Genomic DNA, 26,632 nt, shown 5'->3' with positions numbered 1-26,632 from the left:
TTTAGAGTGGAAAGGTGGGGAAGTAGTCTGAAATTGGTTCTATGAAACCTCTTCGATTCGAATTGTAAGTTGTCAGGTAGTTGTAGATGTAAATGCATAAAGTATTAACAAAGCCTATTGTGGATTAAAACTGCTAACAGGCCGAACATAGGATCTAAATACTCGTACCGTTCTCCATGCCTATGAGACGTTCATCCGTCGATTCTTACCTGTGGCACTATTGTGTAGACCTCCATATATCCAAAATTTTACCACTCTTTGCAGATACTAAAGCAATGTGCGCTCATCCTTTCCTCATCCATCATGTCTAATCATAACCCCGCTTTTCCGACTCTTAGAACACGATCATCTCTCCTCTGTATCCCGTAATCTCGAGTCCCAACACTGTACAGTATTCCACATCCTTGAGAACCATGCCTAGAGCCACATCTCTTTCGCCACCTCCCAACTTTTCTCCATCTCCATGCGCTCCGGATCCTTTCTCAACCGAATTTCACTCTCCTTCTCTTCCATGACCACGAACTCGACCACTAGATCTGCCCCTCCTTCCAATGATAAACCAAACGAAGCCTCCTACCTACCCTTTCCCCGCCAAGCTAGCACCACACTCCAATCCACATCTGCTTAACATGTATAGCAACTCCCCACAGAGACATCCCAGCTCTACCCAACATCGTCCCAGTACCTCGCCATCCCAAATCACAAGCGGAGGTATGAGGAGCCTGTTGTGACTTGGGCACAGATCACATAAAAAGAACAAGCTCCCAAGGTGACAAGTAATAAATGGTTCAAATGGCTCTGAGCACTATGGGACTTAACATCTATGGTCATCAGTCCCCTAGAACTTAGAACTACTTAAACCTAACTAACCTAACGACATCACACAACACCCAGTCATCACGAGGCAGAGAAAATCCCTGACCCCACGACAGGTAACACTATACACTTTATTAGACATAGCACAAATAAAGACACTGCAATAGCCACATGGTACAACATTGAATTAGTCATACATAAACACAGAACGGAACTGCTGAATGTTGTGTTGACTGCTACTGACTGTTTTTTTTAACTGACAATATTTTTCAATTAGATGTCTCTATTGAAACACAGTCGTAGTGCATTAAGTACGTGCGTACAGGCTGCAAGCTGGACTGTTGCCCGGCGTTCACACTCATAAAGAATATGCTACCAAGTCTAATGACCTGAGTCCTCGGACGCCACGGTCAACGAGGCGAAGACTCGGGGACGACTGCTTGGCAACTCAGGAGAATGACGCCGGCGAAGATGGATAACAGGTCCGAGACTAGAGTTCTCAGTCCTCACAGACCAATAGTCGATGTGCTGAAGTCTCATAGTAAACTGGCTGGCTGCCCTGGAGAAGGTCGCAAGTGAAATATTTCTGTATTGACAGCTGGACCCGCCTTGGTTCGGCTGTTGTGTCTGACTAGTTCGGTGCCTGGGACCTAAGTGCTGCCTCTGCGACTGGTTCGGTGGCTTAGACAGAACTCGCTGGCTGTGGCATTGAGAAAGCACAAACATGTAGCAGCAGGGGAATACTGTACGGACTGCTTGTGGCCACCTACCCACTTGATGGGAAGGGAGTGGTGGTGGGGGAAGGTTATCTGGGGACATGTTGATAGCTTTCTAAAATGATGCGAGTTTTTGGACTTGTCTCCAAAGCTTTATAAGTGTTAGCACAGCGTCGGTTCTTTGTGTTTGTTTCTCAGAATAGCACCTGAATGTCATTGTGCACCACCTGTTAGTTACTACTCGTGAAAGCACAGTGGTCACGGGCAAATACATGCAGCGATCAGTCTCCTGGTCCTTTCATGCACCAGCAGCCTTGCTCTCACTAGCCTTTATATTCTGACAAGTTAGGCTTAGTAGTGACGTTGTGGTGGTTGATACTGTATTTAGGTTCCAGTTACAGATGCAGCGACCAAATGACTCCTGAAATAGGAAGTCCTCCTTCACCAGGTGCCAATGCCTTCCCAGGAGCGTGGGTGAAGGTTTGGGTACTTCCCTGACCCTGAAGTAAAAAATTTCTTCTGATAGCAAATTAACCTCAATAGTCGGTAAACGTTAATGGGAAACCACCTTATTAATGAACATGTAAAGGTTTGGCGCAGTCTCTTGTCTATGAGGTAAAAAAATGCTTTTAAAGCGAAATTAACTGATAGCCAGTAATTTAATTACCACTACGGATGTTATCAGTAATATTATGATGGTTATGCAAAATGTTCCGGATATAAACATCCTTCTTTAGGAGAAATGTTTTGAGCGATGTGTCAAGGAAACCTGATCTCGACAGTGGAATATTCACGATGAATGCGCGGGTAATGGCAAAATGTAGGAAAATACACAATGCTGTCCACTAAATGAAAAGCATGAAGATCTAACCCATGGGATTAAGTGAGACGATATGGCCTGTCTGTACTATCTCGTTGATGAACACAGAATTTGCTACTGGGGAAGATCTAAAGGAAAATTTTGTCGTACAGTAAGAGTGATGGTGGATAAATTGGTGGAACAATGCTAGTATCAGAGATAATATAGTCAGTTCGAATAACTGCACACATAAATATTGTAGACGTGTATGCCATACTTCTCTGCATAGTGAAGCATAGTAGAAGAATTTAAGATGTGATACATAAATCACTAAAAAAAAGAATTGAGTAATACTGGAAGGTTTTAATGCTGCCTGGGCGACCCATTGATGCCTATGGGCTTTGTTAAAGAAATGAACATGATAACAAACTAAGTACTTTAGCGGTTAAACATTGACTTGTAGCACTCCATATATTTCTCGAAGTCCCACAAGAAAGGCTATACACTTTGAAATCATCAAAAGACAGCGCTGATAACATTATCGGAAATCAGCGTCTTCATCATTGTAAATAAACGATACGTGGACAGTTGTCCTTCAGTCTAAATGTTTCGAGGAGCTGACCCACAGGCACACCATAGTTATCTGGTTGGAGCAAAACTAAAAAGAATCAAAAAGGAAGTGACAGTAAAATATGGTACAAGGAAACTGAAAGAATTATCTGTAAAAGATGAGGTCAACGTCAAACTGAAAGAAAATATCGGAACACAAAACAATTATGTGAAAAATCAGAGAATCAGAAGAACTAAAACATAAATGCTGACATACTGAAACGTTTAAAAGTGAATGATATCTTCAGTGTTCACGAGAAAGCAAAAGAAGTGAGTGGAACTACTACACAAAATCCTGATCTACATTAGTAAACAATTATGGTAAGCTTATCACCGACAAAAACGGAAGAATACGTAAATGAGATACCTGTTTGTAAGACTTTTTCATGACGAGAGCCCAGATCCACCCAAAGTCGCTGCCAGAGTTTACAGCAGCCGGCCAGAGTGGCCGAGCGGTTCTAGGCGCTTCAGTCTGGAACTGCGCGACCACTACGGTCACAGGTTCGAATCCTGCCTCGGGCATGGATGTGTGTGATGTCCTTAGGGTAGTTAGGTTTAAGTAGTTCGAAGTTCTAGTGGACTGATGACCTCAGATGTTAAGTACCATAGTGATCAGAGCCGATTACAGCAGAATATATAACAGCAACAGTAAGTGGAAGGAAAGATGGGAATAAAGTCAGTAATCTTGCCAGAAAACAACGACCTTAAGTATATAGTGGTTATGAAAAAAATGTATGATGAGCCATTTCCTCAAAATATTTTTGAAAACTGTTTACATAAGACTCCACAAAATTTGTGAAGAGCAAACGTTACTGACACAGTTTGCCTTCCGAATTGCTGTCGGTGCTCCAAATGCTCTGTTCTTTATTCAGTTCTTATTCCAACAGTGCAAAGACATGAACAGTGGCATTCATACCTGTTTTATTGATTGAAAATGTTTCTAATAGAGTACTACATTAAATGATGGCTGAGGTGTCACACAATAGTTGGACAGACAACGAAGACCACCGGACCACAATTAACCTATACCTGAACCAATAAGCTGCTGTGAGAGCAGAAAATGAGAAATCTGACAATCTGAGGATGTGCTGAGGAGTGGGATGGGGCTGTATTTTGTTGCCAGTCGTATTTAATCTATATTCGGAATATATATTGAAAGAAGCTCTCGGATATGTAAGAGAAGGAATTGTCTTGACAGGGGAAACTTTGTGGTAATATGATATTCGAGAGGTTGGAAGCATTACGGTTCAGAAACGTTAACATGGAATACTCAGAATCTAATCACTCCTAAAATTTCGGGCAGTACTACAATTAGTCATGTAACATGAAGTAAACAACGGAGTAGAGAATGGCCAAGATAGAGGTCACGTATTTTGATGTAACATTAACAAGAATATTAAGGAAATCTCAAAGATCAACACCGTAAATTACAGTTCCATACGTGATCTCCCTGTCGGCGTTCGATAAGCAGCAGCCAGCAGCAACTGGCACTCTTAGCTCACTTATTTGTGTTATATTATAATTCTTAATTTCTTTGCGTGCTTTTTGGTACTTGCATATTTATTTCACAAATTTCGGGTTTGTTATAGTATTTGAGAGTTGTAGCAACGCGTTTTAGTACATGAGTAGTGTAAATTCGCGTATTCGTCGGTCATCTGTTTGTTTTGAAGGGCTTGTGAGATAAAAGAGAAGAAATAAAATTGTTAGGGATGGATGGGGACTGCGCCTGTGTACGTATTAAGAGGGAATTGGGCAACGTCCTTAAACAGCTGGAAGCTGTGTTGGCCGTGGTAGGCAGGCTCCATGCTGTTGCCCTGGGCCGCGGTGTCATTGGGACACTCGAGGCTGGTGCTGTTGCGCCCCTGGAACCTGTAGCAGCGCCTGGGATCTCTGACGTTACTGCGCCCTCGGATTAGGGCTTCCCTGCTTGTCGTCACTTGCCTGACGGTGATTGGCGAACCGTGGCGGCGTCGCGCATCCCTGGGTGGAAGGCTAAAGTTGGTGCTGGCTCAAGGCTTTACCCTTACGTCTCCGTAACAGGTTTGAGGTACCGCCCGTTGCTGAAAGTACTTCTGAGCCAGCAACGGCGGTCTCACCTGTTGTGGCAGTTGCCGGTCTCCCTGAGAGGTCCGGACAAGCGCAGAGGGTGGGATTGCTTGTCATTGGGAGCTCCAATGTTAGGCGGGTGATGGAGCCCCTTAGGGATATGGCAGCTAAGGACGGGAAGAAAGCCATTGTGCACTCCGTGTGCATACAGAGGGAGTCATCTAAGATGTGGAAAGTGTCCTTCCGGATGCCATGAAGGGTACAGGGTGCAGCACAGGTGGTGGATCATGTCAGCACTAATGCATCGGAAGAGATTCTTTGGTTTCCGGCGTCTATCTGAGTAGGTGAACACTGCCAGTCTTGCAGTCTGCAGCATCGACGACAGGACCAATTGTGGACCTCTGCTACAGAGCCGAATGGAGGGTCTGAATCATAGGCTCAGACGGTTCTGCGACCGTGTAGGCAGCAGATTCCTCGACTTGCGCCAAAGGGTGGTGGATTTTCGGGTTCCTCTACATAGGTCAGTTGTCCACTATACACAGGAGGCAGCTACACGGGTAGAAGGGACTATGTGGCGTGAACTGCGCGACTTTTTGGGTTAGGCAGTTTTGAGAAAAATCCAGACTCAAAGGGTATAGGGCACAGAAGCGACGAGAATCGACCAAGCAACAGTCTGTATTGTAGTTGTAAATTTCGTAGCTGTGTTGGAAATGTACCAGTGATTCAAACGCTGACAGAAAGCACTGAAGCTGAATTCGTGACAGTGACAGAAAGCTGGCTAAAGCCGGAGATAAATTCTACCGAAATTTTTACAGTGGCGCAAACCTTGTTGAGAATGGATAGATTAAATAAAGTAGGTGGTGCTGTGTTTGTGTCTGTTGGTAGTAGTTTATCTTGAAGTTGAAATATCTAGTTCCTGCCAATTACTGTGGATAGAGGCTATACTCTACAGCCGTACCAAAATTATCATTCGCTCCCTTCTATCGACCCCCCAACTCAGATGATATAACAGCTGAACAGTTCAAAGAAAACTTTCATTAAAAATGAGTACCCCACTCATGAAGCTATAATTGGTGGAGGCGTCAACCTACCCTCGATTTGCTGTCGAAAATACATGTTCAAAACCGGTGGAAGACAGAAAACATATTCCAAAATTGTACTAAATGCTTTCTCTGAGAACTGATTTGAACAATTAGCCCATGAGCATACACGAATTGTAAATGGTTGCGAAAAAACACTTGACATGTTAGCCACAAATAATCCTGATCTAACAGAGAGCGTCGTGACGGATGCATGGGTTAGTGAACGCAAAGTCAATGTGGCGAGGCTCAAAACCATGTCAACCAAAACCACTAAAAATAAACACGAAATATATCTATTTAAAACTGCAGATAAAAATTCACTTGATGCCTTGCTAAGAGAGAGTCTCCATTCCTTCGAAGCTAATTATGTAAGTATAGACGAGTTGTTGTTGTTGTGGTCTTCAGTCGTGAGACTGGTTTGATGCAGCTCTCCATGCTACTCTATAATGTGCAAGCTTCTTCATCTCCCAGAACTACTGCAACCTACATCCTTCTGAATCTGCTTACTGTATTCATCTCTTGGTCTAACTCTACGATTTTTACCCTCCACGCTGCCCTCCAATGCTAAATTGGTGATCCCTTGATGCCTTAGAACATGTACTACCAACCGATCCCTTCTTCTGGTCAAGTTGTGCCACAAACCTCTCTTCTCCCCAATCGTATTCAATACCTCCTCATCAGTTATGCGATCTACCCATCTAATCTTCAGCATTCTTCTGTAGCACCACATTTCGAAAGCTTCTATTCTCTTCTTGTCCAAACTATTTATTGTCCATGTTTCACTTCCATACATGGCTACACTCCATACAAATACTTTCAGAAACGACTTCCTGACACTTAAATCTATACTCGATGTTAAAAATTTCTCTTCTTCAGAAACGCTTTCCTTGCCATTGACAGTCTACATTTTATATCCTCTCTACTTGACCATCATCAGTTTTTTGCTCCCCAAATAGCAAAACACCTTTACTACTTTCAGTGTCTCATTTCCTAATCTAATTCCCTCAGCATCACCCGCCTTAATTCGACTACATTCCATTATCGTCGTTTTGCTTTTGTTGATGTTCATCTTATATCCTCCTGCTCTTCCAAGTCCTTTGCGGTCTGTGACAGAATTACAATGTCATCGGCGAACCTCAAAGTTTTTATTTCTTCTCCATGGATTTTAATACCTATTCCGAATTTTTCTTTTGTTTCCGTTACTGCTTGCTCAATATACAGATTGAATAACATCGGGGAGAGGCTACAACCCTGTCTTACTCCCTTCCCAACAACTGCTTCCCTTTCATGTCCCTCGCCTCTTATAACTGTCATCTGGTTTATGTACAAATTGTAAATAGCCTTTCGCTCCCTGTATTTTACCCCTGCCACCTTTAGAACTTGAAAGAGAGTATTCCAGTCAACATTGTCAAAAGCTTTCTCTAAGTCTATAAATGCTAGAAACGTACGTTTGCCTTTCCTTAGTCTTTCTTTTAAAGTAAGCCGTAACGTCAGTATTGCCTCACGTGTTCCAGTATTTCTACGGAATCCAAACTGATCTTCCCTGAGGTCGGCTTCTACTAGTTTTTCCATTCGTCTGTAAGGAATTCGTGTTAGTATTTTGCAGCTGTGACTTATTAAACTGATAGTTCGGCAATTTTCACTTCTGTCAACACCTGTTTTCTTTGGGATTGGAATTATTATATTCTTCTTGAAGTCCGAGGGTATTTCGCCTGTTTCATACATCTTGCTCACCAGATGGTAGAGTTTTCTCAGGACTGGCTCTCGCAAGGCCGTCAGTAGTTCCAATGGAATGTTCTCTACTCCGGGGGCCTTGTTTCGACACAGGTCTTTCAGTGCTCTGTCAAACTCTTCACGCAGTATCGTATCTCCCATTTCATCTTCATCTACATCCTCTTCCATTTCCATAATATTGTCCTCAAGTACATCGCCCTTGCCTAGACCCTCTATATACTCCTTCCACCTTTCCGCTTTCCCTTTTTTGCTTAGAACTGGGTTTCCATCGGAGCTCTTGATATTCATGCAAGTGGTTCTCTTATCTCCAAAGGTCGCTTTAATTTTCCTGTAGGCAGTATCTATCTTACGCCTAGTGATATAAGCCTCTACATCCTTACGTTTGTGCTCTAGCCATCCCTGCTTAGCGATTTTGCACTTCCTGTCAATGTCATTTTTGAGACGTTTGTATTCCTTTTTGCCTGCTTCATTTACAGAATTTTTATATTTTATCCTTTCATCAATTAAATTCAATATTTCTTCTGTTACCCAAAAATTTCTACTAGCCCTCGTCTTGTTACCTACTTGATCCTCTGATGCCTTCACTACTTCATTCTTCAAAGCTACCCATTCTTCTTCTACTGTATTTCTTTCCCCCATTCCTGACAATTGTTCCCTTATGCTCTCCCTGAAACTCTGTACAACCTCTGGTTCATTCAGTTTATCCAGGTCCCATCTTCTTAAATTCCCACCTTTTTGCAGCTTCTTCATTTTTAATCTACAGGTCATAACCAATAGATTGTGGTCAGAGTCCACATCTGCCCCTGGAAATGTCTTACAATTTAAAACCTGGTTCCTAAATCTCTGTCTTACCATTATATAATCTATCTGATACCTTTTAGTATCTCCAGGGTTCTTCCATGTATACAACTTTCTTTCATGATCCTTTAATCAAGTGTTAGCTATGATTAAGTTGTGCTCCGTGCAAAATTCTACGAGGCGCCTTCCTCTTTCATTTCTTAGCCCCAATCCATATTCACCTACTACGTTTCCTTCTCTCCCTTTTCCTATACTTGAATTCCAGTCCCCCATGACTATTAAATTTTCGTCTCCCTTCACTATCTGAATAATTTCTTTTATTTCATCATACATTTTTTTCAATTTCTTCGTCATCTGCAGAGCTAATTGGCATATAAATTTGTACTACTGTAGTAGGAGTGGGCTTCGTATCTATCTTGCCCACAATAATGCGTTCACTATGCTGTTTGTAGTAGCTTACCCGCATTCCTATTTTCCTATTCATTATTAAACCTACTCCTGCATTACCCCTATTTGATTTTGTGTTTATAACCCTTTAGTCACCAGACCAGAAGTCGTGTTCCTCCTGCCACCGAACTTTACTAATTCCCACTATGTCTAACTTTAACCTATCCATTTCCCTTTTTAAATTTTCTAACCTACCTGCCCGATTAAGGGATCTGACATTCCACGCTCCGATCCCTAGAACGCTAGTTTTCTTTCTCCTGATAACGGCATCCTCTAGAGTAGTCCCCGCCCGGAGAGCCGAATGGATAGACCAGATATGGCTCAAATTCGAAGATACAGTATCGACAGCAATAGATATATTCATACCGCATAAGTTAATAAGAGACGGGACTGATCAACTATGGTACACAAAACACGTCAGAACACTGTTGCAGAAGCAACGAGAAAAGCATGCCAAAGCATGAAGTAAGAGGAATCCCCAAGACTGCTTAAGTTTCACGGAGGCTCAAAATTTAGTGCGTACATTAATGCGAGATGCTTTTAATATTTTCCACAATGAAACATAGTCTTACAATATGGTTGCAAACCGAAAGAGACTCTGTTTGAATGTGAAGTACACCAGTAGCAAGAAAGAGTCAATACCGTCACTGATCGATAGCGGTGAAAATTTTGCCGATGATGGTGTCACTAAAGCGGAGTTACTAAATACAGTTTTCCATAATTCCTTCACGAAAGAAGACGAAGTAAATATTCCAGAATTCTAAACCAGAACAGCTGTTACATGAGTGGCATAAAAGTAGATATCTTAAGTGTTGCAAAATAACTCAAATTACTTAAGAAAGGCAAGTCTTTCGGTCCAAATGGTATACCAGTCAAGTTCCTTACAGAGTATGCAGACACAAAATCGCCTTCCTTACCAATCATATACAACCGCTCAGTCAACAAAAGGTCGGTTTTTAAAGACTGGAAAGTAGCGCAGGTCACACTAATATTCAATAAAAAGAAATAGCAGTAACCCATTGAATTACAGACCCATATCACTGACCTCAGTTTGTTGTAGGATTTTGGAGCATATACTGTACTCAAACATTATGATTCACCTAGAAGAAAATGACTTATTGATACATAAACAACACAGATTCAAAAAATATCATTCTTGTGCAGCACAGCTAGCTCTTTATTCCCATGAAGTAATGAGTGTGGTAGACAAGGGATCTCAGATCGAATGCATGTTCCTAGATTTCCAGAAGGCGTTTGATAGCGTTCCTCACAAACGACTATTAATCAAATTGAGTGCATATGGAGTATCATCTCAGTTGTGTGACTAGATTCGTGATTTCCTCCCAGAGAGGACACAGTTCATAGTGATAGACGGTAAATCATCGAGTAGAACATAAGTTATATCTGGCGTTCCGCAAGGTAGTGTCATAAGCCCTCTACAGTTCCTGATTTATATAAAAGATCTAGATAATAATCTGAGCAGCCCCCTTAGGTTCTTGGCAGATGACGCTGTAATTTACCGTCTAGTAAAATCATCAAAAGATTAATTCTAATTAAAATCTAGAGAGAATTCCTGTAAGGTGCCAAAAGTGGCAATTGGCATTAAACAAAGAAAAGTGCGACGTCATCCACATGGCTACTTAAAAGAAATCCGCTAAGTTTTGGGTATACGATTAATCGCACAAATCTAAGGACTGTCAATTCGACTAAATACCTAGATATTACAATAACGAGTAACTTAAATTGGGAAGAAAATATAGTTCTAGGCGCGCAGTCCGGAACCGTGCGACTGCTACAGTCGCAGTTTCGATTCCTGCCTCGGGCATGGATGTGTGTGATGTCCTTAGGTTAGTTAGGTTTAGGTAGTTCTAAGTACTAGGGTACTGATGACCAAAGAAGTTGAGTCCCATAGTGCTCAGAGGCATTTGAACCAATTTTTTAGAAGACAATATAGGTAATATTGTGGGGAAGGCGAAACAAAGACTGCGCTTTGTTGGCAGAAAACTTAGAAAATGCGACAAAACAACTAAAGAGACAGCCTACATTGCAGTTGTCCGTCCTCTGCTGGAATAGTGCTGCGTGATATGGGATCCGTACCGGGTAGGATTAACGGTGGACATAGAAAAAGGGCAAAGAAGTGCAGCTCGTTTCGTGTTATCGCGCAGTAGGCTTGAGAGTGTCACTGATGACACTCGAGTTGGGATGGCAGTCACTGAAACAAAGACGGTTTTCTTTGTGGTGAGATCTATTTACGAAATTTCCGTCGATACCATCAGGCATGGAACAAGTTATCAGGGCCCATGGAGGACCCTGTACCTACTAGGCAACAGGACACATGGTGAACCGAGGTGACTGAAATGCTAATTATTTCTGTAGAACATACTAACGTACGTGTTCTGTGAATGCGGACTCCCTGTACTCGTACAGGGTGTTCGGAAATTTCAGTTACGGACTCCTAGGATTTGTACAGGGATTGAATACGTAATATAGGAAAGCATGTCCTGCAACGTAGCGTTGCATTCAGATGTGTAATGCGTCCACGTCTGCTTAGGGAAAGACAAAAGTCTCAGAGTAGCTTGTCCTGATATGTAATAGGATAGTAGACCGGATTACGTGCACTAGACCTTGTTGCTGCAGAGACAGAGGAAGATCTGCTGACACCAGTTCTCGCCGCAGTGCTACAGACTGACGAGACGCCTCATGGAATGCAAAGTGTTTACCGGAACGTACCTCGAAGGCACGATGCCTGTAACAACGTTGGTGGTCTCCACATCGAGCCGCCGTCGTAATGCATCAGTACTGTTCTGCACGTACAGTATGCAAGATTCTTTTTCGTTTTTTAGTCATGTAAACACGTAAGTTTAAGTGAAAATACAAACAAATGTGCTTAAGTGATAAATGGCTGTTCCATGTGCTTCTTTTCGAATTGTTACCTACCAGTTGTACCACATCACGCCATATTCAGTTCCAAATTGATGAGGCAAACATTTGTATTGAAGTCATCGTAGAACAGAAATGGTACGTTTCAGGACATGACGTGTCCTATGCAAAATATTAAGTACACACTCCCCTGAACTAGTCCTAGAGATTTTGTAACAGGTAATTTCCGAACGAGTTGTATTTATTTTTTTGTGTCAGCCAGCATCCTCACCATGTCCCCTCCGTTTTCGCTGGTAATCTCTGTAAAGTGTGAGTCTCTCAACATGTATGAGTTCCTGAGCATGTACGGTTAAATATGCCGGTCAGGGGAGCGGAGACATATTTGTGTATTCTGGGTTGTGTAGTATCATTATTAATAGCTTTCCCCAGACACCTAACAAAGCTCTGTCGCCGCTTTTTTTTTTTTTTTTTTTTTTTTTTTTTTTTTTTTTTTTTTTTTTTTTTTAAACGGCACCTGGTACGATGTAATGTTTCTCAGAACATACACTGTTCCGGATAGTGCAAATTCTTTCACGGAAATAGAGAGAAATCCCCTTATGACTCGGACTTCGCAAAACGATTTTTATTGAGGCGGAGGAAGTAGACAGCATGCAGTTGCGCTAAACGCCATTCGTTTCACGAAACAATGAGAATATGCCCGAGAGAACAGATACCATATTCATATATATAATTTGTAATTTTTTGTGGAAGAGCTCTGTGTCAGAGATTTAACTCACGCGAGTTGTTTCGTTGGTGGCGGAATGAGCTGCTTTTATCTCTTTCTGAATTGCTCATGTGTATGGTGAATAATTAATGCGTGATTATCCTCCGTTTTTGTAGTCTAAAATTTCTCTTATCGCTGTCCTGAAGTTCCTCGCCCTGGTTTCTTCGTGTAGTTTGTGTTTTAAATGTAAGACGGTGGAATTGTATTCCACTTTTGTTTTAATATTGTCTACTTAATGTGGTATATTAACCACTATGACAAATACCACTCACAATAAGAACTTTTTCACGAGTATTCCACCCCATCGCACATTTTTCTGCTTCCAGAATACTATTCCCCACAAAAGATAAAGGTGAAGATTATTAATTTCAATATGATAGTTAACAGAAATTCTTGCGTATTCTGAGGCGCTCGACGTCTACGTGCAGACTGGCCAAATCATTAGAAGCGTTCCGTTGCGTCATTTAATAAAAAGGTTTCTCTGCAGTACTACTGATTAGCCAGCAGTGTACACACTGAGACATGGGCAAGATCTAATCACGGAAGCGAACAGTTGCATGCCATAATTGAGCCAGGGCATGACATATTGCACCTTGCTTGTCTAGTCAATGTGTAACTCAGTTACTGACCTCCAAATTCGTTCACAGAAACAGAGAGAAATCCCCTTATGACTCGCACTTCGCAAAAAGAACATGATTTTTACTGAGGTGGAGGAAATAGACAGCAGCTGCACTAAACGCCATTCCTTTTACAAAACCAGAGACCTTTTTTTCAGATGTGCAAATAGTCACACCAGCAAACTCGTGCTTAAAAAGGCTTTACACCACCTCCATGTCTCGGTTGGTCACTGTTTGTAACCGGAAGCCTCATCTTCAATTCTCATTTGATTACAGAAAATCGGGGCGTCTACTCACCTGTGTTAAAACTGTACATACGAAACACGTCCGCACTGGCGCAAGTGACACGACGCGGATCCAGTGGTGAGCCATGTCCTGGGATACAGGGACCGCTGTAGCGAGTGATACGGTCCCGACTCCAACAGTCTGCTCAGGACTGTTACACACTTGTCACGTTGCTGTTAGAGTGGCACCTCGGTATAGAATTAAATAAGGCAGCTGCCACATCACGCAGGGCACAGTCAGCGTCCGAGGAAAACATCCAACTGGGCTCAAAGACTCACCCCACTCGACTCGGATTCGGGAGAACGATGGTTCAAACCCGCTTCCAGCCACCCAGATTTAGGTTTTCTGTGATTTCGCCAAATCGCTCCAGGTAAATGCATTGATGATTCCTTTGAAAGGGTAGGGCCTATTTCCTTCCTCATCGTTGACACAATCCGTGCTTGTGCTGCGTCATAAATGGCCTCGATGTCGACGGGCTGCTGAAAACAATCTTCCTTCCTTCAAAAGATTCACCCGCCATCGCGTTCCTCGTAGTGTGTTCCGAGATTGCTCCCCTCACCTCTGCAGCCACTTGTAGGTCCTCAACTACAAATATCGACAGTGTATTATCATTTTCACAGCCGTCTCGATCACATACAACTAGTGCACAAATTCATGGAAACACCAAAACCACAACACTTTAACGTGCCTAATACGCTATAGGGAAGCCGTTGGCATTCTAAACACCTTCCAGTCTTCTGGGAATGGATAAACAGGTTTTGTATGGCTTTTAAGAGGACTGTATACCATACTTTCTGCAAAACAGTAGCAAGCTCAGGTAACTGTGATGGAGATTGCGAGCGATCACACGCACTTGACTCCAAAGTACGCCAAGAAAAAGTAATATTCAGACCTGGTGACTGTAGTCGTCAGGGGAGATGCGAAAACTCATCCTCATGCTGATAAAACCACCTTGGAACGTGCAAGGTGAGTAAGCAGGACTGTGCCGTCTTAAAACACACCATAATCATTTGGAAACAAATACTGAAGCTTGTAATAAACATGATAAGACAAAATGGACACATAATCCTTGGCTGCAATGCTCGCGAAGAGACATTTGGTTACATTACGATCTCCCGATGCTGTCAAAATCTGTACTGTGAATTTCGGTCGGTACGCAAGTCTGTTTTCAAAATTTCAAACCAGAAGACCAAAAATGACATCTGTACCGTGCTATGGAATCATGCTGGTGGAATGTGTTTGGCAATCAAAATCTATGTAGCATCTTTCAGGTGTTTCCTAAGTCTATCTTCAAAATTTCAAGCCGAAATACTATTTGCACCTGTGTACCATCGATCACTCTCGTGGCTACATACGTAGTCACCGACTGGGAAACTGGTTAATCGAAATGAATAGAAATCTGCGCAGACGCAAAAAGGAGAACGGTGTCCAGTGCTCACACACTTTCTTTGGCCCAACTCTGTTTACACAAACTTTCATCTTGGAAAACTCGGTCTGGTGTAAAATCAAGTCTTCCCAACGGTAGCCAAAACGCAGTGAGCCAGCCGACGGATGTCACGGAGTATCGTGCGATAACAGCTTTTCTTCGTTTGAGCAAAGATGCAACAATCCAGGGTGAGTTGGCGGACATGAGACGTAACAATACACCATGACGTGATATTTTGGTGGGGTGGTGCAGACGCCTCGAGCGTGGTCCAATAACTGTCCACCACGAATAACAAGTATCAAGGTATCTCTCTGTTGTTGTAGTTGTTGTGGTCTTCTGTCCTGAGACTGGTTTGATGCAGCTCTCCATGCTACTGTATCCTGTGCAAGCTTCTTTTTCTCCCAGTACCTACTGCAACCTACATCCTTCTGAGTCTGCTTAGTGTATTCATCTCTTGGTCTCCCTCTACGATTTTTACCCTCTACGCTGTCCTCCAATACTAAATTGGTGATCCCTTGATGCCTTCTTCTAGTCAAGTTGTTCCACAAACTCCTCTTCTCCCCTATCCTATTCAATACCTCCTCATCAGTTATATCATCTACCCATCTAATGTTCAGCATTCTTCTGTAGCACCACATTTCGAAAGATTCTATTCTCTTCTTGTCCAAAAAAGTTTATCGTTTCACTTCCATACATGGCTACGCTCCATACAAATACTTTCAGAAACGACTTCCTGACACTTAAATCTATACTCGAGGTAAACAAAATTCTCTTTTTCAGAAACGCTTTCTTGCCATTGCCAGTCTACATTTGATTTCCTCTCTACTTCCTTCATCATCAGTTATTTTGCTACACAAATAGCAAAACTCCTTTACTATTTTAAGTGTCTCTTTTGCTAATGTAATTCACTGAGCATCACCCGACTTAATTCGACTACATTCCATTATCCTCGTTTTGCTTTTGTTGATGTTCATCTTATACCTCCCTTTCATGACACTGTCCATTCCATTCAACTGCTCTTCCGAGTCCTTTGCTGTCTCTGACAGAATTACAATGTCATCGGCGAACCTCAAAGATTTAATTTCTTCTCCATGGATTTGTTAAGAATTGGTAATCTCAGGAGAAGCAGAGGCCCTGGTGCTCGAAGGCCGTCGTATCGCAATCCAAGCGACACTGGAAAAAGTCAAACTCATGGAACAGTTTTCTACATAACAGTTGCAACATGACAACGTGATTGTTTACGCACATTCATAAAATCTACACTATCAAGAGAACAACCAAAGTGATACATTTGTGTCTGGCCAATCCAGATGACATCTTTATACACGCAGTCACCATGTAGAAGTGCTATATGTATCACCAACGCAAACCAAGGGCGCATGTGGATTAACCTAAAAATCCAGAAATGCAACCATCGTAGGCAATACCATGCTGTGTGCTCTAATTCGACTGTCATGGTATTGCGGCAACAGATAATGCTGGTAAGGGGCAAACTGTCACAGATGCGCACTACCGGAAATTCCTTGTTGTGCTTTTGCTCTAAGGCAACGCCACAGCTAGTTTTGCATAGAATAAAATTTCACATGCTGCAACTTTGCTCTGTGAAATTTTACACTTCGTTGGATGAAGAAACCAATGTGTTGCATGCATTTTCAGAAAGAAGAAGTGATTTTCGAGACTTAGCGATTTCTGAACAGCCCAAATGCAGGCTCCTACAACCAGTTTCCAGCATGTCATCCATCGTCGATACACTCACTCGAAGGTACTAAACACACTGCATTTTATTCTTCTTTCTGTTTTCAAATGATGACAAACTAAACCTCACACAAGCGCTGTCTCGTTTTCTTTCAGTCTGGGATAGTGCTGAGACAGGAAACGAATGGAACGAAGTGTCATGATATCCACAACAGCAGACAAATAAATGTGAAACCGCTGGGCCACCGCATTGTGGACACGGTGTATTTCAGGAGACTGCAAAACATGTACGGAATAGGCCTATCCCCGCTAGTAACGAACCACTTAGCCCTGTCCTAGTCATTTCTTCATCTGATCCAATGACAGAAGTTCCTCGAATAGCCTGGAATGCGGATTGCTGTGGACGTGACACTGTGGTATGTGGATTTTGTGAAGTAATAATACTCTTTGAGGGTGCCACATACTTTTATTGCGTTCAGAATGATACGAACCACATGTCCTTCGCAGTTACCACTTTCTCACCGCTCTACCACCCTCTCCTGTGGCCCAAACCCATATTCAATCATCCAACTTTAGAGTTATTTCTGTAGTTAACGTGGTGCAAGTGTATTGCATTACATCAGGACATCCGTTAATTACAAAAGTCTTGTCACCAGGCAACTGTGTCAAACTGGTTTCCATACTTGTTTTCGCTGAATGTTGACAAGTAGAGGTTAAAAATTAAAAGCTCTTTAATATATTTTAATCTACATCACTGAGACAGCCCCGCTCAGTATCTTTCTAGGCTTGCTGCAATAAATGTCCTGAAAATTCCATATGATCCCCATCATTATGCCGTATTTTTTTCAGTTTTGATAGTTGGTAATCTATTTAACCATTTTAAAAAAATATTCTTTTACTTATGTCTTCTTCACATTCACTTCCTGACGCGTACAATTAACTGGTTACAAACATTACAAACATTGCTGGTATTATTATTGGTCTCAGGTAAGAGTGACGTCAACCTTAGTGCACAACTGACAGTAACTCGTTCAGTTAGCGCCCCTTCGTAAGGACAACGATCGTATCAGTTACACCATTAGCCGACGACGTTGTTTTCATTCAATCACACCAAAAAGTGACAAATCATGGTCACTTAGACTTTCGTAGTTCACAGCTTCCAAAAATATTAAAACTTCTAACGTTCTGTCCTTGGAACAACTTTTTTTAATTACTTACTGTCCTAGTCCTTAAAAGTAGTCATCCGATATAAAATCAAGAAGACCTTTTTTGTTTTGTTTTTCGTCCTGGAGTCTTTGTTGATGTTCGTCACAAGAATGTTACTCCGATTAATCAGCTTTATGTGTTCAGAGCATTGATTTTCACTTTCGTCGAACATCGATGACGGTGATGAATAACGCACTTCTCAGCATGAGAGTTCCTCATTATGTACAGTCGTGCTCAAAAGTATCCGAACGACCTGAATTGCATTTCACGTGATTCTCATGCAACCCGCATAGCGCAGCTGTCTAGCAGATCCTCTACTCGCTCTTTGGTACAGTCGTTTGACTATTGAAAATTGTTCCAACAAGTCGCCACTAGAATACACTGCTCTGTATCGCAATAACTCATGATGTAAAGCTATACCACGATACTAGAAATATCAGGGAACACCTTATCACAGATAAGACTGTCCTTAAGGCTTTTTAAGCTCACATTTATTGCAATAAATGACATATCTGAAATGTTACCACTCTCATTATTGCATCAGATAGGTAACGCACGTAACACGTATGTCGTATTCCGGATTTTCTCTTCAAAGCAGCATATCGTACCTGTTATTTAACACAAAATGACATTAAAGATTTAAGTAGCACGTAGTTGAGAATATGTATGAATTTCATATGACACGATGAACCGTCTGGTTCTGCATATGGGTCAAACCCAGGTCATGCAGACTAAAATTTAGCGACTGGCGCAAACTAAGAATCATTCCTGACTAGGCATATAGAGAGTGATATACCCCGATTTTAGACAGTATCAATTAGCAAATATCAACTTTAATTTACATAATGTAAACATTTTTAACGGACGCGAATTCCTACACAGTATCTGTTGTCCCTGTTAACGAACTACGAGGGATGTCAAGTATTGTGTATTGACAAGTACCTTACTTGAATAGTCGTGAGGTAAAGCTTTGTGTTGTGTTGGAACCCAGAACCTATTCGAATTGTTATCGAAGCACAATCAACTGTGGCATATCCGGTTTTCTCGGCAGTAGCTAGGCGTTTCAACTGAAATAACGAGACGAAACATTAATTTTTTCTTGGGTTAATTTTTTATGCGTTTGTTACACCAACAGCGATATGTGAGCATGTTTCAACTAGAAATAATATGACGAAGAGTTCAGTGCTGAGTGGGAATCGAACCCCGCACATATCGTTGTTGACTACATACAAAGAGGCGTCCGCTATCGAATTTTTCTCCGCCTGCAGCTCGGAATAACATCCTTGATCTCTCAAATAGTTCTGTGTCCCACTGGGAGTCAAAAACGTCAGATTGCGTTAGTGTTGAGAGCGAAAGAAAATGCATTAAAAACCAAAATTATTATCCACCAGCAGATAAGTGTTCTCGTGCTAGGGCTGGAGAATACATAACGAAAACTTTAGTGCCAGGCCGGGATTCGAACTCATTCACGCGCAATATGTGGAGATGTTGAGGAATCTGCAGTTTTGAACGAACAACAAATAGTAGTGGAGTTGTATTGTCACGAAGGGATCAAATTCCGCGTTAAGGGCGGTCTGAGTAGCATTCCAAGTTCAGAACCGATTTCATCGACATACAGAAGTTAAAATAAAAGATGAACTAAGTGTCCTGTGACCCTACATAGCGTTTGTTTCATCACTAGAAAAAATAGGTAGTATAAGAAAGGTTACTGGTGATAAAGTTCCCACATTTCGCCACTCCTGACTTTATTGCGGTTCAACCTAACGTCTACTTTGTAGAGAAGGGATATCATGTTTAATGTGAATTTCAGACCACAACGCCGTTATATCTTCTTCACTTGGCGTAGCCAGAAGGGAATAAAATCTGTCTCTCCCTATTAAAAATCATTGACAGAAGTCGGAATTGAACCCAAACCATCAGCATAACAACCTATCACCAATCCGACAGACCACCAGACTATATTCTTTGCCACACCTTTACCTATCGTATCACTGTTGCGGCACACTTGCTGAGAATTCTGACACACAGGCTCCGTGTAGAGGTTTGCAGCATGTTCAGTGCATTCATTTACTTGGTTGACCGTATCGCTATGAACTAGCTGCCTCGGCTACCCAGTGCATACATTCGGACTCTATCTTGTAATCGCTAGAATACAATCACGTAACTGCAAACTACAGAGAACTGCCAACAGTGTAGGATGCAGAAATCTTAATAGCAAGTGTTGCTTTCCATTTGAGCAACTATATTGCTCTGTCTGTTTGATGAAAACGACGTGCAGTGCAAAAGAAAAGCTGTAACTGTCTGTCTCTCAGAAGTCTACATTCGGCCATACGCATTATCTCAGAGCACTATGGAATGCGGAATTTCTGGAGGAAATGTTTTTGACTTCTGGAGCTGCTGAAGCAATGTTATAGGTAGTAGCGTAATGGTAAGCGTCGCGCGCTGTATATAAGACATCGCGAGTTCTATTACATTTGCTGCTACATTCTTTAAAACGAAATTCTGCTGTCTGTTGATGTTTCCAATTTAATGGAACTTTGAACATATTTCCCTCCACTTCTCAACCCAAAATAGCCGCATGTGGATAAAGGGCTAACTTCTGTGACATTTTGTTCTTTTCAAGTTTAATAGACGCTAGTCAGCAGATGCATCTCGAAACTCTTGTATTATGTAAGGAGAGAGCGCATCGTGCCAAAATAGGAAAGTATTTTCTACATTAGCTGTCGTCTGGAAGTGGCATTTTATTCTTCTTTGAGCCTTGTTTGACAGCTTTAATTCAGAACAAACTTTCTACATGGATGTAATCAATAAACTGCATGTGCATTGTCAGACTGCTATAGATAACGTCAGAGAATTCGCATATATCGTTTATGATTAATTTCTCTCTCATGTTTAGTATGGTTTTAACAACACTAAAAGAAACCTTACGAAAATTGTGCACTGTATTATAAGAAATGAAATGAAACTACCCACGATAACCTTACGACGAAAGTCTGTTTTAATAAAACTGAGTATTTGTATATAAGCGCGCCTCTATCGGTACGAATTTGTAAAATACTACTCACATACATTTCGATTGGGCCTGTGTGTAATTGGTATGCTGAGTCGTACTCTACACGCATGAAAATGTGGCATTTCATAAATATAGTTATGTATTCCTAGAAACCCAAAGTTTGCTTGTCAGCAGCGGAAAGAGGCGTCACCTGTAGTGAAGCATTGTAAGTTTTTCACCATTGCATTATGAGCTGAAAGTATGTCCTTAAGATTTCCTTATCGATGTTTGATCTAACTGCTTGTAGCTCTTTCGCAGAAGGAATAAAAACGTTGAAGGATGCGAGACTGGAACCGCGAACCATGCCAATAGTTTTTTCACAGCTCAAAACGTCACCACAGAGCAAGCAAACAGGCATGTGAGGCGCCTTCCCCTGACGAGGACAATAGAGCCTAGAACTCGTTAACCGCTATTTAAAGGACGCGATTTTTTGCGATTTCCACGTGCAACGGCTTTCCTGGGCTGAAAACCGTAAATTTACAATCTTTTGTTACACCTCAAGCGATAATAAATCAGATTATTCAATGGAAATGACAGTAAATATCAAGTGAACTTTGAGGCTTAATTCAGTGCACACCAGGAAGTAACTCGTCGATCTTAGAGTTGCCAAGCATAACTTGCCTTTTGGCCAAATCTCACAAGGAGACGGCACGACCGTGGGGTCCGGGGTTCTTCTGAAATTTTGTGTGGTGAAAGAGGACCCCTAACGCCTCACGTGGTTAAAATATTAGGACGCACTACTCAGAAAATCCCGAGAAAAATCGTTCCAAAGTTTCTTATGCGCCTTATGAGTGTGAAACGTTAATCCCTTGCTGAGCCACCATCTGGCCTACGTGGTTAGCGGTGGGCCTCTTCTGGTGCAGGTCTCGGGCTCGATTCCTTCTCTGGCACTTCTCTTTTTCCCTCTGTTGCTTGCAAAATTGCAGCACATTGTTACAAGAGAATCGTCAAATTAATTCCCGGGAAGACTGTAGAAAAATTCACTCCATAATTCACCATCAGTTATTGCCACCAATATTCCGAGACATGATTGAATATGCCTGGTTTGCCTCAAAATTATCAGAAATTCAAAACTTTTTCGTAAAAGTTAATGGGGCATATTTTTGTGCAGATTAACTGTAAACGCCCTGTGATTGTAAAAAATACGCTTCTATATGTTGCACAGGATGCCGCAAAAATTATTACTTTGTTTGTTTTTACGATAATTACCACTGCGGTTCTTGTTTACAATTATTATATGTATAAAAATTGAATGTTTCCCAAATCGACTTTGTTATTCTGATGAAAAACCCAATGATTCTCCTTATATACTTTACAATGAAAAATGGGAAAACCACCGCCATGAATTGTGTTGTTGGACAAAAAGAAAATAATCTTTATTCGATAATGTAACAAATTTGTTAAAGATAGCGTAGGTTTGGGAAACTTTCTGAATAATTGGTGGAATAACAAAAGAAAATGAAAGAGAAGAAAAAAAAGTTTCGGAGGAGGAATAGAACCCGAGAGCTCGGGCGTAAATCTACGAGCCCTAACCATCTTATTTTTCGTTGTTAGTTTTTGTTTTTAATTTGGAAATTATTTTCCCTGCCAACCTTTTGTTTTTTATATGGAAAGGGCGTCTTTCAATTATGACAAACAAAATTAGAAAATTACATCCGTAGCAACAACAGAACAAGAGTTCCTTCTAAACTTTGAAAAATAGATAGAAAATAATAGTGTGATGATAGATAATAACGAAAGAAAAATGTAACCAAATCCCGCACACCATTCCATGTGCATGGTCAATCTGCGTACAGATTCCATGTTCCAAATTGGTACAACATTTCGCAGCGTGTGGAGTCCCATGAAGGCGGCCATCCTCTGCCCGGTACTCACCAACTGTGAGGGGGGTTATCGAAGACACTGCGCAAATATTTCGCAAATAGTTGTCGGTATCGGGGTGTACACCCAAGTGTGCTGTGACTCTCCTGGAGAAATTGACAGTAATCAAGCACCATCTTCTTATTATCTCGAAAGAGGTAGTATATGGACATGCCTTTAAACCATGTGAGAGCGTGAGTCTTCGCAGGTGGGAACTAAGTGTCCTCTGGACAAAGGAGGAGCCGTGGCTCAATTGTGCGAGGCGCGATACGTAGGTAGCAGGCGAGGATCTTCTGCACTAGCAGTCATACCTCCAACGCCAACCAACATGTTAAACGGTGTTCGTCAGTATCCACGAGGTGGCAAAGTGGCCTAAGGGGGGAATCCGTCATCCAAATAGCGTGCAGCCTTTGTCGTGTTACAACCTTCCCGTTCACCACCAGGTACCACGCGGCTCGTACCCGCGTGGGGAGGAACGGCTTCTGGACCGCTCTCCACACTGCAGGCCATAGGGTTCGTAGGACTCTTCCTCTCAATCACATTCCGAGGGATGGAACTTAGCAGCAGTCTGTAAACGTCTCTCGCCCTGGGAGTACGAGTGGTGAGAAGGTCTGGGTGCACGTAACTATACTCAAGAATAAAGAGGGCGCGAAAGTGAGGGTGTAGTGTGCGCAACTGTGACAGGTGGTAGAAGAGACGCCGGCAGCAATTCCTCTAACAGACGTCCCGTAAGGGAAGCATCTTTCTGGGTCCACAATTTCATCATTGTGCACAAGTATAACGCTGTAGCTCTTGATCGTACATTTATAAGTCCCAGTCCGCCATCACGCGGAGGAAGGGTGAGTGTTTCGTAGCGGACTTTGAATGGGTGTCCGGCGGTAAGGTAATTCTAAACGCTGCTTGCAATCTGTATGTCATCGCTGTCGATATCGGTAGGACCTGGGCCATGTGGATCATCTTAGTCGCCACGTGAAGGTTGAGGTATTCCACACGTTGTAGGAGGTCCATCCGTCGAAGTAAGTTCCGGCGAAATTCTGTGCGTATGGCCTGTAGTAACCGTGGATAGTTCATGGCAGCCGTACGGCGCACATCCTGTGTAATGTTGTGCTGATTCCTACAGAGTAGATTTCTAGTCTCCAGGAAAGTCATTATACTCGAACATAATACGTTTTCCCTAATTCTACAAGTGATAGACGTTAGAGATATAGTTCTATAGTTCTGAACATCTGTTTGACGCCCCTTCTTGAAAACGGGCATGACCTGTGCCCTTTTCCAATCCTTTGGAACGCTACTCTCTTCTAGAGACCTACGGTACACCGGTGTAAGAAGGGGTTTCCTTCGCCTACTCTGTGTAAAACCGAAATGGTACCCCATCAGGTCCAGTGGCCTTTCCTCTTTTGAGCGATTTTAATTTTTTCTCTATACCTCTGTCGTCTGTTTCGATATCTACCATTTTCTCATCTGTGCGGCAATATAGAGAAGAAACTACAGTGCAGTCTTCGTCTGTGCCGGCCGCGGTGGTCTCGCGGTTCTAGGCGCGCAGTCCGGAACCGTACGCCTGCTACGGTCGCAGGTTCGAATCCTGCCTCGGGCATGGATGTGTGTGATGTCCTCAGGTTAGTTAGGTTTAAGTAGTTCTAAGTTCTAGGGGACTGATGACCACAGCAGTTGAGTCCCATAGTGCTCAGAGCCATTTGAACTATCTTCGTCTGTGAAACAGCTTTGAAAAAAGCACCACGTACAAAAATGTGCTATTCTCTTCTCTTAATTGATTTTTCTCCAGGTATCACTTCCATTCAAAAATACATTCCGGACCAATAGCTACACAAAAGGCTTCCTACCACTTAGGTTTATATTAGATGTTAACAAATTCGTGTTTCCAAAAGTGTTGCTATTGTCAGAATATCAACAGTTATTTTGCTGCCCAAATAGTTCAAGTCATCCACTACTTTTAGTGTTTCATTTTCTAGTCTAATTTCCTCGGCATCAGGTGATTTAATTCTCATACATACCAATATGTATTTTTCTAATTTCGATGACGTTCAGTGTATGATATCATTTCAACACATTCTTCATTCACTTCAACTGCTTTTCCAAGTCCTTTGCCATCTCCGAAAGGTTTGCAGCCACTTCGAAATATGTCGACATTTTTATTTCTTTTCCCCCATTATTAAAGACCTTTCCCAGTTTCCCTTTGATTTCCTTTACTGTTTACCAAATGCAAAAATCGAATAACATCGGGGAAGGGGTACTATACTGTCTCTCTGCCTTCTCAGTTATTGCTTCCTTTTCTGTCTTTTGACTCATGCAATTGAATGCTGGTTCCTGCACAAGATACACTACTGGCCATTAAAATTGCTACAGCCGTGCTAACCGACAGGAAGAAAATGCTGTGACATGCAAATGCTTCGCTTTTCAGAGCATTCACACAAGGCTGGCGCCGGTGGTGCCACCTACTACAACGTGCTGACATGAGGAAACTTTCCAACCGATTTCTCATACACAAACAGCAGTTGACCGGCGTTGCCTGGTGAAACGTTTTTGTGAAGCCTCGTATAAGGAGGAGAGATGCGTACCATCACGTTTCCGATTTTGATGAAGGTCATATTGTAGCCTATCGCGATTGCGGTTCATCGTATCGCGACATTGCTGCTCGCGTTGGTCGAGATCCAATGACTGTTAGCAGAATATGGAATCGGTGGGTTCAGGAGGGTAATACGGAACGCCGTGCTGGATCCCAACGGCCTCGCATCACTAGCAGTCGAGATTACAGGCATTTGTCCGCATGGCTGTAACGGATCGTGCAGCCACGTCTCGATCGATGAGTCAACAAAAACTTGCACGAACAGTTCGACGACGTTTGGACCAGCATGGAGTATCAGCTCGGAGACCATAAGGCTGCGGTTACCCTTGACGCTGCATCACAGACAGAAGTGCCTGCGATGGTGTACTCAACGACGAACATGGGTGCATGAATGGCAAAACGTCATGTTTTGGGATGAATCCAGGTTCTGTTTACAGCATAATGATGGTCTCAACGGTGTTTCGAGACATCGCGGTGAGCGCACATTGGAAGCGTGTATTCGTCATCGCCATACTGGCGTATCACCCGGCGTAATAGTATGGAGCGCCATTGGTTACACGTCTCGGTCACCTCTTGTTCGCATTGACGGGACTTTGAACTGTGGACGTTACATTTGAGATGTGTTACGACACGTGGCTCTACCCTACATTCGATCCCTGCGAAACCCTACATTTAAGCAGGGTAATGCACGACCTCATGTTGCAGGTCCTGTACGGGCCTATATGGATACAGAAAATATTCGACTGCTGCCCTGGCCACCACATTCTCCAGATCTCTCACCATTCGAAAACGTCTGGTCAATGGTGGCCGAGCAATTGGCTCGTCATAATATGCCAGTCACACTACTCTTGATGAACTGTGGTATCGTGTTGAAGCTGCATGGGCACCTGTGCCTGTACACGCCATCCAACTCTGTTTGACCCAATGCCCAGTCGTATCACGGTCCTTATCACGGCCAGAGGTGGTTGTTCTGGTTACTGATTTCTCAATATCTATGCACCCAAATTGCGTGAATATGTAATCACATGTAAGTACTGGTATAATACACTCTTGGAAATTGAAATAAGAACACCGTGAATTCATTGTCCCAGGAAGGGGAAACTTTATTGACACATTCCTGGGGTCAGATACATCACATGATCACACTGACAGAACCACAGGCACATAGACACAGGCAACAGAGCATGCACAATGTCGGCACTAGTACAGTGTATATC

The sequence above is a fragment of the Schistocerca gregaria genome, chromosome 2, assembly GCF_023897955.1.
Source record: "Schistocerca gregaria isolate iqSchGreg1 chromosome 2, iqSchGreg1.2, whole genome shotgun sequence".
Lineage (NCBI taxonomy): Eukaryota > Metazoa > Arthropoda > Insecta > Orthoptera > Acrididae > Schistocerca > Schistocerca gregaria.
This window is presented reverse-complemented; position numbering follows the sequence as displayed.